General features: G+C 44.1%; 1 long non-coding RNA gene across 1 annotated transcript; it reads left to right on the forward strand.

Annotated features, from left to right (window-relative positions):
• The first annotated feature begins 1,334 nt into the window (after positions 1–1,334).
• On the forward strand, positions 1,335–18,498 carry LOC131517622 (uncharacterized). Its single transcript, XR_009264709.1, has 2 exons — positions 1,335–5,229; positions 16,304–18,498. It is a non-coding gene; the product is annotated as an uncharacterized LOC131517622 (long non-coding RNA).
• Positions 18,499–22,216: the final 3,718 nt, after the last annotated feature.

Here is a 22,216-nt window from a genome sequence, read left to right on the forward strand (position 1 = left end):
GCAGAGTTAGTTTAATATAAAGACCCAACTCTCCTTGATGGAAGTTCCCGGCTGCTATCCTGGGAATTCAACGTCCTCATGCTGGTAATTTTAGGAAGCCCCCAACACAGGGACCTGAGGTTTTGTGCTTTGCTGGGGGTGAGTCATAGTCCCCCCGCAGCGACTCTGCTCGTGCTCCCTGCTAGGGCCCATTTGGGAAGTCGATGGCCCAAAAACCATTTGAGGAAGTGTGGTAGTCAATTTCATGTGTCCATTTGCTTTGGTCATGGTACCCAGCTATTCTGTGAAACATTATTCTAGATGCTTTTTTGAAGACATTTTAAAGATAAGATTAAAATTTTAATGAGTATACTTTGAATAAAGCAGATAACCCTCCCGACATTGTGAGTTAAAGGCCATAATAGAAAACTGGCCTCTCCAGAGGAAGAGGGAATTCTGCCAGCAGACTTGGCCTTCAGACTTGAACTGCAACTCTTCTCTGGGTCTCTAGCCTGTTGGCCTACCCTGCAGATTTTGGACTTGCCAGCCTTTGCAATCATGTGAGCCAATTCCTTAAAATCAATCCAACTCTCTCTCTCTCTCTCTCTCTCTCTCTCTCTCTCTCTCTCCCTGGTCATAAATGTCCCAGCCACCTAGGGGTTTGTCAGAAATCTCTGTAGAGAAGAGGGCAGAGAGAGCCCAGTCCCCTTTTCCTCTCCTTGACTCTCAGAGCAACTTGGGGGACTCTTTTTTTTTAATGTTTATTTTGGAGAGAGAGAGAGAGAGAGACAGAGAGAGAGAGACAAAGAGAGAGAGAGAGACAGAGAGAGAGAGACAGAGAGAGTGCAAGTAGGGGAGGGGCAGAGAGACAGAGGGAGACACAGAATTCAAAGCAGGCTCCAGGCTCTGAGTGGTCAGCCCAGAGCCTGATGCAGGGCTTGAACCCACAAACTGTGAGATGGTGACCTGAGCTGAAGTCTGATGCCCACGGACCGAGCCAACCCGGCACCACTCAGAGATTCTTTTCAATAAGCATATTCCCAATGTACTTTTTTTCCCTCCCAGATCTAAATGATGAGGGTGATGCTGATGCTGTGATAGTGATATCATAAAACTAAAATTTACTGAGCACTGGTCAAGATGCTTTAGATGCATCAACACATCCAACTCTCTGAAGATCAGAGCTGAGGCCTAGAGAAATTAAGAAATCGGCCCAAGATCATCTCTCCGGGGGATCGGAGAACTGGGTTTTGCATCAAGAAATCCCCTGACCAACAACGAAAAGTATTGTTAATTGAGCACTTATTATGTCCCAAGTGCTTTATATGGATCATCTTCTTGAGTTTTTACAGCAGCTCAACAACGCAGTGACAGAAGAAGAGAGGGCGGTCTAGGAAGTGTAACTCACTCCGTCCCCAAAACCAGCCGCACATGGACTCTACGAAGCAGTTGGGAGCCACTGCCAGTTCTGAACAGCGGAAAGATATGTTCGAAGCTGCGCTTTTGGAAAATCGGTCTGGCAGCAGCAGGGAAGATAGACTGTCTTTTCTCGGCTCAGCAGCACCAGCTGCAAGACCTGACCACGGAGCCAGCAAGTGCAGAGCCGGGGTTAGGACCATGTCGGTCCAACTGCTGGGCTGGGGCTCAAATCCCAGAAGGCAGGCCGACTAAGGCTGGATGAAGGCTTCTGGCTCCACAAGCCCCCTTTCCTCATCAGGGGCGCCCTGGCGCGGCGTTCCTCTGCCGCCCTTCCTGTGGTTTTGAACCTTCCTATTGGCCCATCTCAGCAGCAAACAGTTCCTCTGAGTAGAATGTGCTCTGAAAAGCCCAAATCCACCACCAGCTGGAGCTGGGAGGGCTGCAATACTTCCTGTTGAATTGGGTCCTGGGGGCAGAAACCGCATTGCTATTTACACCCGAAGCTCTTTATTTGAGGTGCTTTACAAAACACAAAAGGCTAAGTCCTCTGTCTTCGAAGCCAACAGACCACAGACGCACGGAAGGCAACAGAGAATAATGAGCTGCCTCCCCTCTTACACCGTCACTCCCTTTCTGCCCGAGCGGTTCCCTCTGCGGCCCCTTCTATTTCTTTCATTGCCTTCCTCTGAGCAGTCTTATTACTGAAATAGACTCCTAATTAACACATCAGGTTTCCCCTGTTCCAAAAAGTCTCTGAAATTTGCCTGTTCTGTGATGCTGTTCACTCAAAACACCCCCTGCTGTCTTTATTTTGTTCTGCTTTTTGTCCTGGCTCGTATCGTTTGTTTCTTTGTATTGAAAGCTTGTCAGCTCGCGGAACCTGGCACGTATTAATTAGGAGGATGGTCCGGTGCTCGACACAGCTTGATGGAAAGCAAGTCTGAGCGGGGACTTGGGCAGAGAATCAGAAAGAAGCTGAAGCGAACGAACGGGGAGACGGCTTAAGACCGTGACCCAGTTTTCAGACCCGGGGCGCGACCAACAGTCAGCCTTCTGGCCTGTGACTCTTCACCTCAGCTAAGCCCATCTGCAACTTGCCCCGTAAGAGTGCACGTCGGGGGCACGTCTGTGCCTTTGCCCAGTGTGTCCCCCTCTGCCGGGACGCCCTGCCTTCTCTCTGCCACCTGAGCTTTGCTGGCGTTCAAGGCCAGAAGGAAATTTCATCTCCTCCGAAAAGCCTTCCACAGCTCGTCTAGTCCTAGTCAGCCACCGTCTTCGTGACACCTTGGCTGTTTTTGCATCACCGAACCTACCCCCTCGATCGTGTGGTCTTTTTGATGAGAATTGTCTCCGTGCCTCCAGTCCTCAAAGGGAAAGGGGGTTCTGCCAGACATGGGTGGAGTAAGAAAGAAGCTTGCTAGCTGCTTCAGGTCAGACGGGTCTTCGAAGTCTTTGGAGCAGTCCCACACACAGCGCCCCCGTCCCCACCCAAGAGGGACAAGTTCAGCAGACACAGATCCTAGAGGCGCTGGCCTCCAAGCATCGCTCAGGGGAATTGCCAGCCATTGTTTGGAAACAGAGCTGCCCTGGTGAGAAGCAGCTCAATTGTAAACCAGCTTCTGCAATTTGGTGTCTCCCTTAGACCCTTGGGCTCATCTCTGAAACATCGATTTCTTGTCCCGTCCACAGGCTTTAGTACGTGTGGTGAGCAGCGCTGGGGCTCCACCTGCCCCCCTCAAAATCCTTTTTCCATTCTTAGATGCCCTGTTCTTGGCTTGTATGTTTGCTTCCAGCAGCTGGCACCCGTGAGGGACCCTTCAGAAGACTCCACTCAGAAGTCCCCGGAAACTTACACTTTCCTTGGGCGGGGGGGGGGGGGGGGGGCGCCTTGCTCAATGACTGACTGGTGCCCACCCTGAAAGTCCAGTTTTTGGCCCAGAGTGAGGACAAGGTCTGAGGCATAACTTGTATTCCACGACTCTCCCAGGGGCAGGCCAAGGCAGGGACTTGGTCTGAATGGCTCCTGGCTTGGCTTCTTCTTGTTCTCTGTCCTGCCTGTCTGTCCTTCCCACCTCTCCCTACCCCCACACACTGATTTGCCCTAGGGAACAGCCCCTCGCACATGAATACGCCTCTCCAAGTTCATTTCTGGGCGAACTGACCTAAGATAATACCTATGGTGCGTCTCTCCATTGGCCATTGGCAGTCATGGCCCCTGCCTACACATTCTACCAGCTTCCGCTTTTTTTGAGGGACGATTGTCATTCACTCTGAGGTAGCCCTCAAGGACCTAACTCCCAGGCAAACCCTGTGCAGGTCAGGGAGCCCTCATTAAAGTTAGTTATACACGTCGCCCAATACAGTGAAAAATCTACCCAGTCATTCCTTGGTGATGTGATAACAGATACCCAGCCAGAAACTTATTTTTATTTATTCTCTTTACGATACGACACTCATTCTATTTTTTTCAGGCTTTCCTCATTTTAAAACATTTCTAGGCAATACACTTAAGGACATCAATGTACTAAAATGTCAGTTTGTGAAATAACAGAACCATTAGCATCCAAAGAATTCTTGGAGCTTGTACATATTATCCAAACAATGACTGTGGCTTCGGGTCATGGGCAAAGGTTTCATTTCATTTTAGCATCTCAAAGCTCGCAAAGATAGCCAATGAAATGTCACCATTCATCCGCCTAGGAAACAGTAGTAGCTTCCCCCTAAGTCACTTTGGATGCTGCCCAGGCAGTTACTGATAGATTTCATTCCTCTTTTTATTTTGTTAAAAAGTTTATTTATTTATTTTGAGAGAGAGAGAGAGAGAGAAGGGGGCGAGGCAGAGAGAGAGGGAGAGAGAGAGAGAACCCCAAGCAGCCTCCGTGCTCAGCACAGAGCCTGACGGGGGGCACAATCCCACGAACCATAAGATCGTGACCTGAGCCGAGATCAAGAGTCAGACACTTAACCGACCGAGCCACCAAGGCGCCCCTCATTCATCTTTTTAGACGCCACATTCTTGATAATGTGACTCAGGAATGCGGCTGCCACACTGGCCCTGCCCTAAACTCTCCTGAGAAGCTATCTCAAGTAACGAAGCAAAGGGAAAAAATTACTTTTCTGTCCTAGGTCACAAGTCCCTAAACTCTTCCTAACTTTATAGTTAAACCTACCCCTAAAATCCCACCACCATTTCTCACCTTTGCTGCAGGTGCACACATTCACTTCCGACGCCCTAAGCCCAAGGCCAGGTCTCGTTGTTCTTTGTTTCCCAGCCAGCGGCCAGGGTCACGCCTGTCAACTGTAGCAATCAAGCGAGGACTGGAAGTCACAGACTACTTTGAATCAAGCCAGGCAAATAGGGCTTGCGCAAGACTCAACCTATTCGTGGATCCGGACACCTTGGCAGAGTAGAGCCTGAACGGGCAACTGTGATGTAGTTTTCTGAAATGTGATTTCTCAAACTCCTTTAGCTATCTGCCGTAAGGTGCATTTGGGTTTTCTTTCTAGCCTTATTGTTTTATAATTTGATGCCTCTTCCTGCCTGATAAATTCAAGTTTTCGGGAACTTAAGCACTTAATACTTTAGATTTCTCAGAAAGGCAGTTTATTAGGAAACCTCGTGTTTACTCAAGTATGCGAGAAGTCCACTTGGCCAGCAGGTTACATGCGATTCCTTGAAATTCTGTTCCATGGACTCCAGGGAGCTAAATGTAACATTTAGTCATCAATAGGATAATTTAGGCTCATTCTTTCTACTTGCCTTCTTAAGAAGGGATTGGAGTTCATGCCGGTATTCTCTAGAAAATGGAAGTGACTTCCCGCCCTGTAAAGGTATGTTATTATGGAAAGAGCCCCTATTTCCTGCGTTGGCTTCCTCTATGTCTTTGGATTTAGGCGCAGTGTCTTTTCAGACGCTCTGACTTTTTATGGCTTCAGCAAGGTAATAGTGTATAAATGCCGTTGGCCGTTTACCATTTGGGATTCAGCTCCACGTCTGGATCTTGTTATGTAGGCATTTTCAGAGCATTATAGCTCAGCTGTGAAAGCACTCTGGCTTAAAGTGAAAATGCAGTAGAACCTTGCTAATCTAACAATTTAATAACACTTGCCACCCTTTCACAGCAAGGACTTAATAGCCAGACTCAAAAGTGAGGCTTCGCGTTTTCGGAATGCACGGAACACATTCCACTGATTGTGTTATAAATAATCTCGAACTCTGCTTATTAAAGCAAATGAAGCAACATTACTGCTACTCCTTCTAATTCAGCCATCGAGGATCGCCTCCAAATCCTTGACTGAGAACTTGACCGAAGCCTGCTGGCTTATGCTCTGCGTTCTATCCTTTGGTACCAAGACTGGAAAAGGTATTGTGGTCCTTTGTGCATTTGGTTTCTTCGGGTGTCTGAAGACAGTCTTTAGGGGAATGTTCAAACACACTTTAGATACAGGAATCCAAGGACTAAGGACTTTATTCACACATATATGATTCTCATTATTTGGCCAGAACAGGTTAGTCCGTTTTCTGTCCCTGGGGGCGGAAGGCGGTGAGGGAAGGTTTCATATTCGTATTAAAGTTGTTTCCAATGATCTCTAATGATTTTCACGGCATAGACAGGTTACCTTTGTTCATGCTTAGGTCATACTTACCATGCCCCCCTTCATAAAACAGATACTGAGTTTCAAAGAGAAGAAAGACTGAAAAAGTGATCGACTGTTATTTTTGAAATGTAACTGACCTCAGCTAAAATTTTACTAACTCTAATTAGGTTCTTTCAGTAGGAAGTTTCTGTGTGTGTGTGTGTGTGTGTGTGTGTGTGTGTGTGTGTGATATCTTTATACTCTTTCACATGAGGAAACTTTTTACGGATCCTGGAAGGCAGCCCTCAGTCACAAAGTTCAGCGGAGATAGAGTGAAGATTGATGCTTGGTGTTTACAAGTTCCCATGAAAATGGCTACTAATCTATTCAATGGATATGTTTTCTACTGAGTATTGTGCTTGCATCTGAGTACAACATAAATGCGCTATAAAAATGGATGTGGCCATTTTAAGCACCTTAAGAAATACCTTGATGGTTTGTAGTATAATCCAGTGTCTTGGCCCCTGTACATGGGGCTTGAGAATGCCCAGTCTGATTAATTCAGGAGAAGGTCTGCGTATGTATGGTGCGTAGGAAGTGCTTTGTGGACGTCCCTTATTTTGGGACAACAAGTTGCTCAAAACTTCCAAAGTAATTGCTATTCGCTCTCTTGTACCTTTGTCAAACAGGGAAGGGACATCTCAGAGTTTCCCCTGACTCGGGCTGTCCCAAGTGATGTCAATTTAACACCACTCCTTATGAATAAATACAGACCAGACCATCTTAACCCACGTTTTTCTTCAAGAAAAGGGTATTCTTTCATATATACAAATCGAGCCAGATATTTCCCTTGTTATAAATTCAGCATCAGTGAATGTAGCAGTAGAAGTCTAGGCAGTAATCCAGTATTCCAAACAATTCTTAGCTGATACCTTAACCCTTGAGAGAAGGAATTGCTAAAAAAAAAAAAAAATATATATATATATATATATATATATATATATATATATATATATATATCAGTGGAGAGTAACCTCTGGGGTCTGCATCTTAACTATTCTGAGAAACTTTGCTGGGTTTCATGATTAGTATAATCGTTCCCACTGAATTCTTGGGAGTCTACGGAAAATCTGTTGTAAATTTTAAAATAATCCTTTAAAAACATATGTGAGATTATGCCTCCGACTTGCTCAAAATGCTCCTATGACTTCCTATGACAGTGAGAAGAAAAGAAAAAAATTAAGTTCTCCCCTCGCCTCCAAGGTTCCTCATGAGCTGGCCTCTGCCTGAACCTGTGACAAACTTGCCCTCCGTCACTGAGCTCTGGCCATCATCCCTGCCTTGACATTCCAGCCTCGAACCTGTGCACTCACTGTCCCCCCTGCCAGAGGCGCTGTCCCCCCAGGAAGGCTCACCCAACAGCTATGACTTGTTCCTCATTCAGGTCTCTGTTCAGATGTCTCCTCTTCTCAGAGAGGTCTTCCCTGAGGCCCCTGCTCTGGGCTGAGTTGTGTCCTCCCAAAACTCATGTGTTGAAGCTCTCTCTCTCTCAATATCTCAGAATGTGACTTTATTTGCTGACAACGCCTTTAAAAATGTGATGAAGTTAACATGGGTTTGTAAGGGTGACACTAATCCAACATGACCAGTGTCCTTATAAGAACAGGAGATTGGCACAGACGGAGACCTCAGACATGCACGTGCAGGGAGGAAACCAAGTGAACACAGAGCAAGGAGACGGCCATCTGTCCTCCAAAGGGAGGCTTCAGAAGAAACCAAACCTGCCTACACCTTGATCTTGGACTTCCAAACTCTAGAACTATGAGAAAGTACATTTGTGTGGTTTAAGCCCCCTAGTCTGTGATACTTTGTTACGGCAGCCCCCCCCCCCCCCCACTGACTGATGCACTGGCCAATCTGGCCAATCTAAAAGCCCTCCCCCGACTCTGCCCCACACCCTGCTTTACATTTCTTCATAGAACGTGACGTATGACCCTATTAATTAATTAATATATTTCTTTATTTTGACATATATGTATAATTGACATATAACATATTAGTTTCAGGTGTACAACGTAATGATTTGACAGGTATGTATATTTTGCCAAATGATCACAAGAAGTCTAGTTAACATCTGTCCCACACATAATGACACACGTAATTACATTTTTTTTCTTACAGTGAGAACTTCTGAGATCCACTCTCTTAGAAACTTTTTTTTAAGTGTATTTATTTACTTTTGAGAAAGAGAGAGAGAGAGCACAAGCAGGGAGGAGCAGAGAGAGAGAGGGAGAGAGAGAATTCTAAGCATGTCCCACACTATCAGCCTGGAGCCGATGTGGGGCTTGAACTCACGAACCCGTGAGATCAGGACCTGAACTGAAATCAAGAGTCGGACGCTTAACCGACTGTGCTACCCAGGCACCAGAGAAACTTTCAAATATACATGTTATTAATTAATTGCCATCACCAGGCTGTACATTACAACCCAAGACTTTCTTATTTTATATTATACCTGGAAGTTTGTACTTTTGACCACCTTCATGTATGATAGGTGTTCAGTAAATACTTGATAAATGAATTAATAAATATATTAAATAACGTGCAGTAGCCTAACTCTCCAATAGCTATACTAGAAGTGTTGAGTCGTGTAAACATGGATATTGAAGTCCTGTGTTTAAATCAAAATGAACCAACTTACTTCCTAAATGTATATTAACTTGGATTGGAATGACTATAATTTTGGCAGGCATCTTGAAAATGACATTGAAATGAACCTGAGAACCAGAGAGGTACTAGATGGAAGCTGTGTATATGCAATCAAATTCAAGAACATAAAATGTTTTTTTCCTGCTTTCATGGTCATTGTACTATACTTGGAATAATTAGGAAAAAACACACCACAAAGAAGCTAATGTTCAAAAAGGCAGAGATCCTGGAAAGTCTTTGAACCCCTCCCCAGAAATAACTTCACCCAATAAGATTAAAATTCCAGATCAAAGTTAGCAAAAATACAGAAAAGGAAGGAAGACAGTGTGAGACTTCCTGTTCCCACACACGTTTACCACCACACAAATGCTTAATAAACGTGGGGTTCCCACAGCAAGTAATTTCCACTTTCACCACCTATAGGGAATAGCATTACATCACTGTCCCTGGAAAAATCGCTGAGGTTTCCATCACTCGTGACCTGGTTGGTCTAGGGGCAGATAAACAACAGAGAAGAAATAATACATACAGAAGGATGGATCTTCACTGTCATATAATCAATCAGCAAGCATGTATTGACTACCTGCTACTACTTAAAATTCTGTCCATGGTGTTATAGGAAAATCCAACATTAAATGCAAAAGCTTCATGTGATTTACAAAGTCAAGCAAACCCACAGTAAATGGCAATGGACATAAGCCTCTGGCCGAAATGTTAAGCGAGGGCCCTGACGCTGATTCACTTCTGTATTTTAAGATCCCCACATATAGTTAGGGCTCCATCTGTATCTGTTGAATGAATATCAAAATGAAAGTAAAAATATGGCAGTGACTCGGTGTCTTAGGTGATCCATGAGTCATGAATTCAAAGCTGTTAGAATCTTTAGGAGAACTTTGGTCAGCAAGCTTTGTAGGGAAAACACAGGATGCTGGATATCCAATCCAATAAAATGGAGATTCCCTGCACTCCAGCTTGAAATCAGATGATATTCAGGGTCTATCTACTGTTGACTGATTTACTGGCCTCAATAGCGAATGTTACATCGGTCGGCCCTGCACTCCTTCTTTGGATAATAGCATCTAAGTTGGCATTTTTTCCACCCTGGGTTCACACAGTTGAGCCAAGCCCCTCGCTAACCCCCAGACACGAAGATGAACAATTGGCTCGGGTCAGGACAATGCAGGGTTTCCTTCCACTTGACCACAGTGATTGGTTTAGGTATATTGGGTGACTCAAGATAGGCTTATGAGACACAATTGCAAAATTCAGGATTCATGCTGGGACTACTAAGGTGGGGAAAAGCTCTGTCTTCCTACCAGAATTTAAACTTTTGGATGTAGGTTTGATGCTAGACATTTTAACTTTGTCAGCAGAGAGGTAAGCAGACTCTAGAGGTGCAAAAAAGCGTGTGTGTGCATGTGTGTGAGAGAAAGACAAACAGACAGATTAACCACCATTTGGTCACCTGGATACAGCTGTGCCTGCAACTGGCTATACCCCATGGTCACCAACAAGTTCCCATGCTTACCTCAGCAAATTTGAGGCGGTTTCCCATGGCTTCCTAGCAAAATAACTTGAATAAGACAGCAATGCAGAGCAAGCCTCACACTAGTCTGACTCTCAGTGGGACATTCCCTGGTGAAAGTGGGTGTCACGAGAAAGGAATTCAAGTTTAGGGGTGAGCGTGTAACAGTGAAAGGGACCTCCCCACTCCGTGCCTGAGGTGTCTCATCTGTGAAATGGGAATAGTCAGAAAACCTGCCTTATTGTGGAGGATTAAGTAAATCAGTATGTGACTAGTGCCCCAAATATTAACCAATATTGTTATTATTGTTATTCCCATTTTATTATGTCAATGCCAGAGTTCTGTTGCTCTATGTAAAGGCACCACTTTGGCATCAGATTTGAACTGTTACCAAGTTGAATGAACTATCCATGGGGTCTATTAATTATTGGGTAAAATAATCATTTATTCAATCATTCAGAAAGAAAGCCTGTGTCCAGGTCTGGGATTTGGCCTAACACTTGAATTCACTTGAGCACCCATGGATAAACAGAGGGTCCCTGGAGGACAGGTTACTTTTTTTTTTTTTAATGTTTATTTATTTTTGAGAGAGAGAGAGACAGAGCGTGAGCAGCGGAGGGGCAGAGAGAGAGGGAGACACTGAATTTGAAGTAGGCTCCAGGCTCCGAGCTGTCAGCACAGAGTGCGACGCGGGGCTAGAACCCACAAACCGTGAGATCGTGACCTGAGCCGAAGCCCAACACTTAACAGACCGAGCCACTCAGGCGCCCCTTAGGACAGGTTACATATAATTGAAAGAGCCTGTAAGGACCAGGAGGCCTGGGGCTCTGTCTGCAGCCGCAGAACCAGCCAAAGGTCCCCTCTCCTCGGAATCCAACGGGGAAAAGGATAATGGTAGGTTTAGCATGAATCTTGAAGCTGTTGTAAAAGAAAATAACAGTGTCGGTAATTTCTCCTTTCTGTTTAAGCACTTGGTGAGGTGCCGTCCCCTAAAGTAAACTGGGAAGTAAGAAAAAACCACATTCACACGCCAGCATACCGACAGACCCACAGGCCCCCTTGGCCGAAGATTTCTAGCACACGGAAGTTCTCTTAGAGCAGAGTTGGGGGACCCGGGCCAGACTGCAATATATGAATTTCCCTCTGATGTGGAAAAACAGGAAAAGGAAGGAAAGAAGGAAGGAAGGAAGGAAGGAAGGAAGGAAGGAAGGAAGGAAGGAAGGAAGGAAGGAAGGAGGAAAGGATGAAGGAAGGAAGGAAGAAAGGAGGAAGGAAGGGAGGAAGGGAGGAAGTGAGGAAGGAAAAAAGTCAAAAACATATGGAGGTTCTCTTTTCAAACCTTTTAACTGTCCCCTCCCCCCCTTCCTCTTTGTTTATTGTAGTAATATACACAGTATACAATTTGCCATCTTAAACATTGGAAAGCATACACTCCCCCGGGCATTAGTAGATTCACCATGTTGTGCAACCGGCACCCACTCCCTCTCCAGAGCTTTTCATCTTCCCAAACTGAAACTTTCTACCCATTAAACAACAACTTCCCATCCACCCTCCCCCCCTTCCCCCCACCCCCACCCTGAACACCACCACTCTACATTCCGCTCTACGAATTTGATTAGTCTAGGGACCTCACATTAGAGGGGTCACAGAGTATTTGTATTTTTGCCACTGGCTTTATGTCACTTAGTGGGATATCTTCAAGGTCTGTTCATGTTGTAGCACCTGTCAGACTTTCCCTCTTTCTTAAGGCTCAATAATATTCTGTTATATGTACCATGCTGACTACATTCTGTTTACCCATATCTAGAGATGGACACTTAGACTGCTCCTACGTTTCAGCTATTGTGAATAGCATTCCTATGAACATGGGTGTACAAATATCTGTTCAAGTCCCTGCTTTCCATTCTTGTGTGTGTGTACCCCGCAATGACATTGCTGGCTGGGTCATAGGGTAATTCTATGTTTAATTACTGGAGGAGCCATCATATTGTTTTCCACAGCAGCTGGACTATTTAACATTGCCACCAGCAATGCAGAGTGGTTTCAATGTGTCCACATCTTCACCAACATTGGTTATTTTCCGTTTTTTAATTTTTTTAATGTTTATCTTTGAAGGAGAGAGAGACAGAGCATGAGCAGGGGAGGGGTAGAGAGAGAGGGTGACACCGAATCCCAAGCAGGCTCCAGGCTCTGAGCTGTCAGCACAGAGCCCGATGTGGGGCTCGAACCCACAAATCACGAGTTCACAACCTGACCTGAAGTTGGACGCTCAACCGACTGAGTCACCCAGGCCCCTCTTTGCTCATTTTTAATCAGGTTGTCGGGTTTTTTTACTGTTGAGTTGTAAGAGTTCTTTATATATTGTGGTTATCAACCCCCTTATCAGATATATAATTTACAAGTATTTTCTCCCATTTCATATGTTGCCTTTATTTTTTATCATTTTTTAAAATATTTATTTTTTGAGAGACCGAGAGAGACAGAGCATGAGCAGGGGAGGGCCAGAGAGGCAGGGAGACACAGAATCTGAAACAAGCTCCAGGCTCTGAGCTGTCAGCACAGAACCCAATGCGGAGCTCAAACCCACAAACCACAAGATCATGACGTGAGCTGAACCCAGACGCTCAACCGACTGAGCCACCCAGGCGCCCCTCGTATGTTGCCTTTTTGCTCTGCTGATAGAATCCTTCTATGTACAGAAGTTTTAAATTTTGATGTAGACCTCTTTATTTTGTCTTTGGTCACCTATGCTTTAGGTGTCATATCCATAAAATCGCTGTCTATTTTATGTCATGTCTCTGTGCATTCTTCAAAGTTCTATAGTTTTAACTCTTATATTTAGGTCTTTGACTTTTTGGGGGGGGGTCTTTGATCCATTTTGAGTTAATTTTTGTATGTGGTGTCAGGTTCAACTTCATTCTTTTGCATCTGGCCATCCAGTTTCCCCATCACCAATTGTTGAAAAAGAAAACCACACTATGTTTATTTTCAAAATCACTCATAACTGTGGATTTTAAAATATTTTCTCAGGTCTTTCAGTTTTGTTCTGCGTATTTTGAAGCTCTGTGATTAAACATTTAGTATTGTTATGCTGTCTTATTGAATTGATCTTTTATCATTGTGAATTGTACCTCTCTTTCTTTGGTTATATTCTTCATCCTTAAGTTCACCTTGTCTGATATTAATATAGCCACTTCAGATTTCTTGTTATTATTTGCATAGTATATCTTTTTCCATTCCTTTCTGTTAATCTTTGTTATATGTAAATTAGATCTCTTGTGGGCAATGTTTAATTGGGTCTTGCTTTCTTATCCAGTCTGACAATCTCTGACTTTTAATTAAAATGTTTCCATTTAATGTAGTTACTGATATGGTTGGATTTAAGTTTACCATCTTGCTATTTTGTTTTTTACTTGGTTATCTATTATTTCCACACACACCCTGTCTTTCATTGCTTTCTGTTGGATTGAGTATTTTTCTCTCTACTGGCTTATTATCAATATCTACCTGCTTTATTTTTCGGTGGAGTAGGGTATAGAGTTCACAATATGCAGCTTTAACATCACGGTCTACTTTCAAATCATGATATATCTTGCACTGTACAACCCAAGAATCTTACAATAATATACTTCCATTTCACTCTTTGGGTCCCTTATGCAACTGTTGCCAAACATATATTTTCTCTTTATACACACATTGTCCACTTCCAATGTTCTTTCCTTTGTACAGATCCAGATTCGAACTGGTATCACTTTCCTCTGCCTGAAAAGCTTACCTTAACATCTCTTATGGTATAGGTCTCCTAGAGGAAAAGCCTTTGTTTGCTTTCATTTTTGTAGGTTAGTTTTTCTAGATATAGAATTCTACTTTGACCTTTTTTTCCTTCCAGCACTGTGACCATGCATTTTCATTGTCTTCTGGCTTGCATTGTTCCTGACAAGAAGTCTGTGGATATTCTTGTCCTTGAGCCCTGTTTATAATGTGTCTTTCTCTGGCTTCTTTTAAGAACATTTTCATCACTGGTTTTCAGCAACTTGATTGTGATGTGTTGTGATGTGCTTTTTAAAAAAAATGTTTTTTAACATTTATTTATTTTTGAGACACAGAGAGAGACAGTGTGGGCAGGGGAGGGGCGGAGAAAGAGGGAGACACAGAATCCGAAGCAGGTTCTAGGCTCTGAGCTGTCAGCACAGAGCCCGACGCGGAGCTCAAATTCACGAACCGCAAGATCATGACCTGAGCCGAAGCTGGACGCTTAACCGACTGAGTCACCCAGGCGCCCCGTGATGTGCTTTTATTTGTATTTTTTCTGCTTAGTACTTATTGACACCCTTTGACCTATGTTTCTACTTATTAAATTTGAGTAACTTTTGGCCATTATTTCTTCCAGTAGATTTTCTGTTGCCCCTTTTCGAGGGCTCCCATTTCACTATTGATCTTACCCTGCAGGTCACTAAAGTTATTTTTATTTTTTTCAGATTTTTTTTTCCTCTGTGTGTTTCAGTCTAGTTTCTTTTATTATTTCTTCAAGTTCACTGATCTTTTCTTCTGCAGTGTCCCATCCCTCATTAAACTTATCCATTGAACTTGTCATTTCATTTGGTTCCACTGAAATTCTATTCATCTTTTATATAGTTTGCATTTCTTACCTCATTTCATTTCCTCTTGACCATATTTATAAGAACTATTTTAAAGTCCTTGTTTGATAATTCTATTATTGCTATCATTTCGGGGTCTGTTCCTATTGATTATTTTTCCTCTGGTTACGAACCATATCTTCCTGCTTCTTTGAATGTCTAGTAACTTTTGATTGTGATTATAAACAGCTCACTATTTTGTGCCTGGATGGTGTTGTCTTTCTTTAAAGAGGTTTGGAATTTATTTTGGCAAGTGTTAATTTACTTGTAGATTAACTTAATTCATTTGAACTTATTTTACAGCTTTGTTAGGTTGGATCTAAAGTATCCATTACCTTAGAGCTAGTTTATCTCTAGTACTATGGCATGACTTCTGAGGTCTCTAATATGTCCCTCGGTGGTTGCAGTAAGCAGAATAAAGCCCTCCTGAAATGTCCACATCTTGATCCCTGCAACCCGGGAATATATTAGGATACATGACAAGGGGGGAGTTAAGGGAGCAGCCAGAATTAAGTTTCCCAACCAGCTGACTTTAAAATGGGAAGATTGTCTTGGCTTATCCAACAGTTTTTAAACACTGATGAGGGAGGCAGAGGACAGAACTAGACAGGGAGAGAGTGTGAGGATTCAGCTCAGTGTTGTTGACTTTGGAGGTGGAAAAGGGGGGCCGTGAATCAAGGAAAGCAGGTGGGCTGAAGCAGGTGAAAGACGCAAAGATGTGAATTCTTCCTTAGATCCTCCAGAGAGGAATGCACCGTGCCAACACTTTGATTTTATGCCAGTGAGATCTGCATCAGACTTCTGACTTACAGAACTGTAAGATAATGAATTTATGCTGTTTGAAGTCACTCAAGGCATAACACTTTTTTACAGTAGCCATAGAAAACAAAGAGAGTGGTCAGTGAGCTTTCTCCACCTTGACTAGATGGAACTCAGATAATTGTCTCCCAGATAATTGCGAATGCTGAGAAACTTTCAGTTTATAGCTCCCCAATAGTTCTTCCCCCCTTGTTTTGTTCCTCTTCTCTCAGGGATTATAGGCCTGCTGTCCAGGGTCTGGAAATAACTGCATCATGTGTTTTATGAGTGTGTCCAGTTGTTTCTGGCATGAGGAAAACAAGGAGATTGGTTATTCCAGTGTGACTAGACTAGGAGGGACACGTAGTCAGGCCATAACAGTGCTTTCCATAGAAGTTACTGGTTTCCAAAAAGATTGGGAATATTTTCTCCCTCTGCTTCTATGGCCCACTGGCTATCCTTTATCATTTAATGCCAGCAGCAAATATTTAATGAGGTAAATTTGATTTGCTGGATAGTGTACCAGGATATGGTTAGGATACAGTTCTGGCCCTCGAGGGCCTTTCTTTTTGTCGTGGAATTCTATTTCTGAAATATTAAAGTATTAACTGATTTTTTTATGTGTGCTCAGTCCCTTCTTCTACCCATTGCCCCACAGATGGCTTTCCATACACCGTGGACTCTCACACAAGCCTCTTTATCGTCACACACATGAAAGCAACATGAAAATGCTGAGGTTGGGACCAACGGCGGGAAGCCTTACAATCAAGAATGAGAGAAAACTACACACTTAACTACCAATGAAATGCCAAGCAGAAACGAAGATGTCCTCACCAGACGATGGTCTTGAAGACCAGAAGCTCAGCTCCACAGCCCAGAACTTAGACACAACTCCTAAGGAAATTTGGAAAACCTCAAATTAACTAGAATTCCTATTCTGCTGTGCCAGTAGCATGGAAACTCAAGAAAGAAATTAAATTTAAAAAAAATCACATTTCTTGCACCCTGAAATCAATACCTACAATATTGCCCAACTGGGGAAGCAGGACATTTCCATAAAAAGAGAGGCACTGTCATTGGCTAGTAGATACGGGGAGTAAATAAGCTATATAGCAGACACTTTCTACAGAAATTCAAGGCCTCTGCAGCCCACAGAGGTGGAGAGAACATCATGGGTGGCGGCGGCCTTCTTGCAGTATTAACCGACCAGAGTGGTTACGGTGATGCATAGTGCCCAACAAACCAGGTGCTATAATAAGGAAACCTCAAATGAATTTTTTTTAATGTTTACTCATTTTTGAGAGACAGAGAGAGACAGAGCACAAGCGAGGGTGGGGCAGAGAGAGAGAGAGAGAGAGAGACACAGAATCCAAAGCAGGCTCCAGGCTCTAAGCTGTCAGCACGGAGCCCGACGAGGGGCTCAAATTCACGAACAGTGAGATCATGATCTGAGCTGAAGTCAGACGCCTAACTGACTCAGCCACCCAGGCGCCCCAGGAAACTAATGATAATAGGAGTTTACTCCCTGCATATATAATAGATTAACAGGGGTAATCCTGGTTGGTAGGTGGTTTCTTCCACATGGTCATTCAAGGCCCCAGGATGTTAGGTCTCCCCAGCACAAGGAGGGATCTTGTCACAACACAGAGAATTACTAATGGAAGAAATCATCCTAGTTCCCATCTGCCTAGTGCCTCTTGAGTGCCGGGCACTGCGCATTCAACCCTCACAATAGTCCTTTGTGAAGAAGCGAGGGCTTGGAAAGGCTTGCACCCAATTCTGGCTAACCCCAAGCCAGACTCTTAATCATTCCACTCTCCATCAGCTTTTTGATTTATGCTGACGTTGCATTCCTGAGAAGTGACAGCTAATTCAAAACCATGTGAAGCAAAAATGAATTTTCTTACCAGAAATGAAGGAAAAGCGAAGCAGGAGAAATGCTCCAGTAGATTGCAAAAGATTCTAGTCATGCAAATGTTTTCACCATATTGCATTAATGTGAGCAGTAAAGAAACAGTTTATGGGGGAAATTGAATATATTAAAATTTATTCATGGAATAACAACGAGAAAAAAAATAGCCACTCGCTAATGGAGGACTGGCCAATACAGCCTGCAAAGGCTGGTATACAAGTCTGGAGTTTCTACACTGTAAGAATTCTAATGTATAAAGACTTTCTTCATGTCAGTGGTATTCTCAACTGAACACCCATTATTCTTGGTGGCCCTGCTTAACTATTTTCTTAGCTTTTTCATCAGAGCAAAGCATATGGCTGAAGCCTGTGGAAATAGTAACTACTACTAATTATTAATAATAGTCAAGAGTGCTACGTGCAGACACTATTCCAAACACATGCCTTTCTTCACTGGGTCTTCAGGTTCATCCAATAGGATAGCTTCTTTAGTATCCCCATTTTGCAGATGAGTGAACTGAGGCACCGAGAGATTGAGTAACTTCCTATGATGGTTACTTTTATGTGTCCATTTGGTTGGGCCAACTGGCGGAAGTGGCTGGGCCACAGAACCCACATGGTTGGTTAAACATTATTCTGGATGTTTCTATGAGGGTGTTTCTGGATGAGATTTACATTTAAATCTGTGGACTTTGAGTAAAGCAGATTGCCCTCCATGATGCCGGGGAGGCTTTCTCCAATCAACTGAAAGCTTGAATAGAACAAAAGGCTGACCTTTCCAAGAGCAAGAAGAAATTCCGCCAGCAGACTGCCTTTGGACTTCATCTGCAGCATCAGCTCTCCCTAATTCACTAACAGACTGCCTTTGAACTTGAACCGCCATTCTTTCCTGTGTCTGCAGCCTGCCAGCCTCCCCTATCAGATTTTGGACTTGCTAACCCACCGCGATCACATAAGCAGATTGCTTAAAATAAATCTCTCTCTCTCTCTCTCTCTCTTTCTCTCTCGCTTTCTCTCTCCCTCCCTCTCTCTATCACATCCTATTGGTTTTGTTTCCCTGGAGAACCCCATGTCCCCACCTAACACACTTACTTGCCTTAGGTTACATACCCAGTGAATGGTAGAAACGGCTTCCAGTCCTGCAGTCTGGTGCCAGAATCCATACTCTTGATGGGAACTGTCCTGTGAGCCTTTTCTCAGTGCAGTTGGGAACCTCTGGGTTTTTTTGTTTGTTTGCTTGTTTTAATTTTTTTAACATTTATTCATTTTTTGAGAGAGCATGAGCAGGGGAGGGGCAGACAGAGAGGGAGACATAGAATCCGAAGCAGGCTCCAGGCTGTGAACTGTCAGCACAGAGCCCGACGCGGGGCTCGAACTCACGGACCATGAGATCATGACCTGAGCCGAAGTCGGATGCTTAACCAACTGAGCTCCCCAGGCACCCCTGGTAACCTCTGTTTTGACACTGGTAGTGATAGCTTTCTCCCACTCTTTCATAGTCACTGACCATGTCACTTAAGATGATGCAGACTACCCCAGAAGCTAGCTGCTGTAAGAAACAAACCCGAGATTTCCAAGGCCAGCGACAGCAGACGCTTACTTCTCACTTACGTGAGAGATGACGGGGGCCTTCCTGGTTGCTAGGTGACCTTCCTGCACACACTGATTCAGGGACCTGGAGGCTCTGTCACCTGCAACATGTAGCTTCCAAGGTGACCTTGGGGCTCGACTTTGCTCCAGCCAGCCAGAAGGGGAAGGGGCAGGGTAAGTCATGCATGAGAGGTTTTTCACTTAGTACTGCTAAGGAGTTTTCTGTTTAAAAAAAAAAAAATTGACAGGCAACATAAATTGTACTATTCTAAAATTATTTTATGTGTGTGTGCCGCTCATTTCCCTTTTATTTTATTTCAAACTACTTAAGAGGGCGTAAATTAGATGCAGGTGTATTTCTTAATGAATCAGCCAAACTGACTTGACGGCTGTTTTATATGGTGGATATTAAGAGAGAAAGTCGGAGATAAGGTTGGGGAGAGATCATCCTTGAATGCCAGGCCGAGGAGCTTGGACTTTATCCTATGAGAGATCTAAAGTTCTCCGCCTTTCTCCTCCGAACTAAAAGCCCCTATTCTCTATGCCACCTTATCATGGGTGACATTCACCAGCATACATGAAAATGATCATATTTAACTTGTCACTGTTTGCTTATTTCCCCTCTTCTCTCCTCACCCATCACCTGGTTAAACTGTACGGGTCTCAAGGACAAGGACCATGACTTACACTTTCCTCAATGCTGCACAAGCCTATCACTTATGAAGTTTCAGGACTACATTCTGTTGAAATTCAGGACACACATGTCCCTACGCCTTCAAATATCCCACAAACTGGTGACTATAAACAGCATATAATTTCCTCCCCAAAGGCACTATATTTTAATTGAAAAATACAAATGATGATTTCAGGCTTCTAATGACTTTGTAAACTACGATGTTCTGATCAGACTTCTCCCCAAAATGGCTTAATCCATTATGCTCCTGGTTTGGGGCCTTTCCCCTCCAACTGCTTTCGTATCATAAGCCACACTGCCATCACCTTTGACACTCCACTCTTTGAAATTCTTGTTACTGGGGTGCGGGTAGATCTCTCAGGCCTCTTTGTTTCCTCATTTTCACCACTAAGAGATGTTTTAGAGCCTTTTGTTTCGCCAAAGCATTTTTTAAAACTCACATCATAAAGTGTATTGCGTAAGAACGACGAGCAGAAAACAAAATCCTGTTTGTGCTGGTAATCAGCTAGCACCATTCACCAGTGAGAAACGCTCTCCCCCACAAACCTGAGACTCAAATTCATGGCTCAGCAAAATTACAAATGACCACACATCGTGGATCCTGGAGTTGCAAAATAACCAAAACCACGTGTGCTGACTGTAGGACGGCAAGCGTCTGCGATATAATCGTAAATGTGACAATAGCATTGATACCTTTTGTTACCAAGCTGTGTGACTCTATGTGTGTCAAACAGAATATACGTCTGTATGATTATATAGACACACACACGCACACACACACGCACACACTCTAATGTGAGTTTTGGTACGTGTATCTTTTTAAAAGCTACCTTGAAACCGTGGCTTAAAACAATAATCATCGTTTCTTTTTCTCTCACACAGTTCTGGGATTTGACGGAGCTCCGCCGGGCGATTCTCACGAGGATCTCTTTACAGTTGCAATCAGCATGTGAGTGGAGCTGGAATCATCTGGAAGTCCACTTCACACACTTGTTCGGGGCCCGGACTGGAGAGATCCAAAGAGCTGGAAGCTAGGGCTGGAAGACAGATGGTTCCCTGGACATCTTTCTCTATTTCGATGAGGTCTCTCTATGTGGTCATTCCACTACGGTGGCTTCAGAGTAGCTGGACTTTTTACGTGGCAGCTCAGCACCCCAAAAGCACGGGTCCCAGGAGACAGAGAGAGAGAGAGACACAGAGAGACAGAGAGAGACAGAGAGAGACTCTAGCAGAATGGGTGCTGTGCTCTTACATAATCACATAAACCTCATCATGTACATCCCATTACCTTTGCCACCTTCCGTTGGTTAGAAGCACATCACGGGTCCCACCCTCACTTGCGGGGAGGGGAATGACACCGGGTTGTGACTCCTAGGAGCAGAGATCGTGGGGCCACCCTAAAGTCAGTCTGCCACACGCAGTGAAGTTGAGCAATGTCCCCCAGGTCACACAGCTAGTGGGCAGCACAAACAGTTTTAGACCTCCAGCAGTCTGACTCCAGAGTCCCCGTTCTCAATTATTACACTAGAGGGACACTCCGTAGGAGTGAATATTTCTTAATTGTTATAATTCTTATCTATCTATCTATCTATCTATCTATCTATCTTGAGAGACGGTGAGCATGCACAAGCGTGGGAAAGACAGAGAGAGGAGAGAGACAATCTCAACCGGGCTCCACACCCAGCAAAGAGCTCTATGAGGGGCTTGAACTCTCCGGTCATGACCTGAGCCCAAATCAAGAGTCAGACACTTAACTGACTGAGCCACTCGGGCGCCCCGTTATCATTCTCATTTTAAATGAATACGTTCTCCTCTGCGCCCTCAGTCAGCGACTAAGCTGACGGAATCATGCTTGAGTCTGCAAAGCTCAAGACCAGCCCCTGGCACGCGGCGGCTTTCATGTAGGTGACACCATATCTATTACCGAGGCTTCCCTGGTGACACATCCTCCATGGTTAGAAGCTTCGGGTCACAGTAACATGCCTAACATATCCGTACAAAGCGAAAGAGATCTTGTCGGAGGGCTAGCCATCTCCCTGGAACATCTTTAGGCCAGAAGGCACGTGGACAGGAACAAATGGGAAGTGTCTCAATGGAGGAAAGTCTTATAGACGCTGGGATGTCATCCTTGGAAGGGACTCTGGCAGCAGCTGATGTTCTACAACGCGACGGGCTGCAAAAAACCCACATCTCTGTAAAAATAAAGAAAAGCCTAACCGGCTGCAGCTGCCGTCCTCCCAATAATTAGATTTGGAAGATTATTGCCGAGAGGAATGGAAGATATCATATGGTCACTGCTAGAAATATTTGCCATCCCTGTCTCACTGCACTACACTTGAGTTCTTAGCAGACCCACATATGTTTGTTTTTAATTAA

Source organism: Neofelis nebulosa, chromosome 7 (assembly GCF_028018385.1).
Source record: "Neofelis nebulosa isolate mNeoNeb1 chromosome 7, mNeoNeb1.pri, whole genome shotgun sequence".
NCBI classification, from domain to species: Eukaryota; Metazoa; Chordata; class Mammalia; order Carnivora; family Felidae; genus Neofelis; species Neofelis nebulosa.